Consider the following 4,197-nt stretch of genomic DNA (forward strand, 5'->3'; position numbering starts at 1 on the left):
CCCCTTACATGAGCCCCCCTTTGCTTAGCGCGTATCCATAAACAAAATCAGGAGGTACAGTAAGGCTTCTAATCAAAGCAATCAGAGCCGTTTTCAGAGGTGTAGCGAAGCACCGCCGCCGCGTTGGTCTCATCTCCGTGTCTGCTTTAATTACTTGATGCTGGAGGTGGCGGTGAGGGAGGGATGGGGGGAGGCTCTGCGGTGGTGGGGGTGCATGGCTGGTGATTGTGCCTTATCACCTATCTGCCGGAATAAAAGACGAGCCAATTACTTTGTTTGGATGCTAATGATTGCGTTTCATTAGCGTCCGCCCTCAGCCCGCCGCGAAACAGATGAATATGCCATCATTCCAATTATTTGGAATTATGAAAATTGCTTTTGAAAAAGGGGATGTGGCGGGTATCATCAGCGGCGCCATAATGCCGTTTTCATTCCGAGAATGCTTTTAATTGTCGCCCCCCCCCGTCCCCTCCCTCGCTGCGTATTCATCATTTAATTGTATTGCCTTGGCGACGCGCTAAAGCACACACACATCGCTAAGCGCATCCGTCACCACCCAGACAGACTTTGAACTTAGTACAAGTTCACACAGTGAAAGAAAAAACATGACCTGGTTAGCTCATGAGGGTGGAACCAAATTCCTTGAAGATGGTCGCCCTCGTCGTTCACGTATTTTGCCTGGAGACGATGAAAAAGCTTTGCGGACGCCCGGAGCTGGTTAGCGCGTGAAAGTGGAGCATCTCTTCTTGGTTAGCTCATCGAGTTGGAACCAAATTCTTGAAGATGGTTTCGAGAATCCTTCAAGTATCTCGGTTGGTGATGCTTCCAAAAGGTAGTTGAACGCGAGCTGGTGAGCTCGTTCGAGTATCTTGGTGGAAGAAAGTGGAAAAACCTTTGTGAATCCGAGCTGGTTGAAAACGGAACCTTAATCTTGGACAGCTCATGAAGGTGGAACCAAATTCTTCAAGATGGCTCTCGGGTTACTCTCGGTTCTGTAGCGTCTTACTTTTCCAGTTTATAACCTTGCTTGACAGAAGTGCCTGGTTGTCTCATGAAGGTGGAACTAAATTCATCAAGCTGGTTGAATGGATCTTTTGGGTTTCTCTTTGCTGTATAATACATTGTGAATCCTATCACAGTGTTCTGGAAGAAATTTCCTAACTCGAACAATTTGAAAGCCAAGACGTGTTTTTCATGTAAATGCCCTAATCCGTTCCAAGACCCCCCAAAATTCAGACATAAATGTTTTCTAAAGCATAAAATTGGAAAATATGTATTAAAAATGGATACGTTACAATTCGATTACTGCGCAATAAATGAGATTTCACTTTTAACTGCGTCCTCATCGTTTTTTGCCCTCTTTAGTTCACATTCTCTCTCTGAAGTGGTTTTTGCCTGGCGCTTTGTAAAGAACCGATCCAAGGAAGTTTGCTTTTGTCGGCTTTTAACAATCCTTCGAAAATGCCAGAGGCAAACATCAGCATAGTGAGCAATCGCCCCACTGGTGGACACTTTTTCTGGGTGATTCACATTTACGTAAAACTATTGGAACGCCACATGGCCCGAGGGGCGAATGACGAGAACGCTGCACTATTTATCTATCTACACACATGGGCACATACGGTAGAGGTCCCTCTTAGCCAATGGGATGCCAGGAGGATGCTCGGTAATAGCCAATGGCAGAGCAGCTAGAAGTATGTTGCGTTCAGGAAACTCGGTGTTGCGAGTAGCGGCCTTTCGTATCTTGAAATTTCTTTCGTAACAAGAGGCAATATTTTCCTGTTGAGGCGTTTGGTAACTTGAACATTTCGTATGAAGATACGTTCGTAAATCGAGGTACCGCTGTATTTTGTGATTTTATGAGTTTCACCGGGTTCGCTTCCGAAGGTGAAAACAAATTCTGCGAGATGAGTTCGCTTTGATCGGCCACTGCGAAGTCAAGAGAAGATAAAAATGAACGGTGGCCGAAAAACAAAAAGGTATAGCACGGAGAGAGCAGGGGCAGTCTTGAGTGACAACCTTGAGAAGCTCTCCATCGTCTCCGCCGTTGAGAGGGAGGTCAAGTGCGGCCCCTCCGACACGTGCGAGCGCACACACCACGATGCGGCAGCATCTCAAAATGAAGAGGGTCGCTACACCCAAATGATTCCCACTTTACTTAATGTAATAAGAAGAAGAAAACACCCACGGTGTAAACATCCCCGTCAGTCCTTTCAACAAACGCACAACATACCGGTCGCATACCCAATTGGGGTCATCGGCGGTCTGTCTTTTCACACACACAGCGGGTGGTTAAAAATAAACAGACATCAAATGAGGAAAACAAAAGTGAATCTGGGAAATACATGTAAACGTACAGGGAAGCCATGTGAATCAAAGTAGAATCAAACGCGAATCGCTCTGGAATCGACATGAATCCAATGGCGATCAAACGGGGACTCAAATCAACGTTCGATCATCAAACTGGAATCGAATCAGTCATCAATGAGAAGCAAACTGAACAGAATGTCAATCAACGCATGTGAATGAAACATTGAATCAAAGGGAATCAAATCTGAATTAGCATTGTAGTAGGGATATCAATCGATTCGAATAAAATCCGGATGGGTGTGACTCAAATGAGACGGGAATCAAATGTAAGGCACATGGGGAGCAATGTTTAAAGGGTCATCAAATTTGAATTCATTGGAAATTAAATTTGGAATCAAGTTGGAAACGAACGGGGATGAAATGAAAATCAAATTAGCATTAAGGTGACTGAAGTGGGTATTAAATATGAATCGGTCCAAGTATGATACAACTCAAAGTGAATCAGATGTGAGTCGAATGGAAATCAAATCACACGTACGAAGCAAATCCGAATAAAATGGGAGTCAAATGGGGTGACGTGTGACAGTGAATCAAATCAACTTGTAAATAGACGTCAAATATCGATGAGGTGAAAATCAACGTGAATCAAATTCAAATCAATGTGAATGAAATGTTCAAGAATCTGAACCTGAAGTCAAATTTTGTTTGTTTATTGAACGGGCGGCCCGGTTCTCGAGCGGTTAGCCGCTAACCGCGGGGTGGGCAAACTTTTTGGCTCGGGGGCCACATTGATTTCTAAAATTTGATCGGTGGGCCGGGTCAGCACAAGATACGGTACGTACAAAAAACGGCATATGTTGAGAGTCCATACCAAACATCAACAGAACAAAAGCATTCAAGTATTACGGGACGCTTCGAAGTCATCGATGCTCATAGTTAGCGCGATGGAACTCGCCTCCTCTCTTATTAGCGGTCCAGTTTGCGGAAAGTTTTGAACACGATAACAGTCAAACCATTCCAGGAAACGTTCGTTCATTGACTCGACTCTCCGTCGAGCCGCAAGCAATTCACGCCAGAATCGGACTGAGTAAGAGTCGCTTCCTTGTTTTTCAAAGTCTCGTAGATTTGAGTCTTTCTGACTCCAAGCGTCTCCTGAAACTTTTGCCATGACAGTAAAACTCACCGCAATCAAGAGTCACTTGCGTGTCGCCGTTTTGGATCCAATGATAGAAAATAGCGGCGGGGACACACTTATTCCGTCGTATCGAGCGGGAGTTGCTTTGAGTTGGCGCTACTGCGGGCTTCTGTAGGGCTTCCGGCACTTTTATTGTTATGAATCGATCGTTAATGTAATATTGTAGTAAAAAGCTTAATGCATACATTTTTTTTTTTAACCTGGTTCAAGAATTTCCGTTTGGTCTGCGGTTGTCGATAGATTTCTATCCCTTTCTCTTTGTCTACCCCTCCCTCCCTGTGCTCTGCAACTTCAAGTAACTGCGCCACCTGGCGTTGAAATGCCTGTCATTACAAGTCCAGATGAAATAAATGCAATCATTCACATCCAACCTTAATTGTGTAACAACCTTCGGCGGGACAGATTAAAAAGACCAATGGGCCGGATCCGGCCCGCGGGCCGTAGTTTGCGCACTGGAGTCTAAAGAGAGAGAGAGAGAGAGACGACGGGAAGAGTAGACTTGGCGGACAAAAGCCTTGCGCCCTTGGTAACTTTCAATAGCCACATTCTCCCTCTCGCTACATTTTTTTTTTCATTCAAATGATGGAGACCGTGACATTTTGGCAACTTATCAAAAGTGCCTCGGGGCCAACCGGGTCAAGCAGCGCGCAACAAAGATGGAGGCGTATGAGGGACAAGCGCGCCCCCCCCCC

This window comes from Hippocampus comes, unplaced genomic scaffold, assembly GCF_001891065.2.
Source record: "Hippocampus comes isolate QL1 unplaced genomic scaffold, H_comes_QL1_v1.1 scaffold168, whole genome shotgun sequence".
NCBI classification, from domain to species: Eukaryota; Metazoa; Chordata; class Actinopteri; order Syngnathiformes; family Syngnathidae; genus Hippocampus; species Hippocampus comes.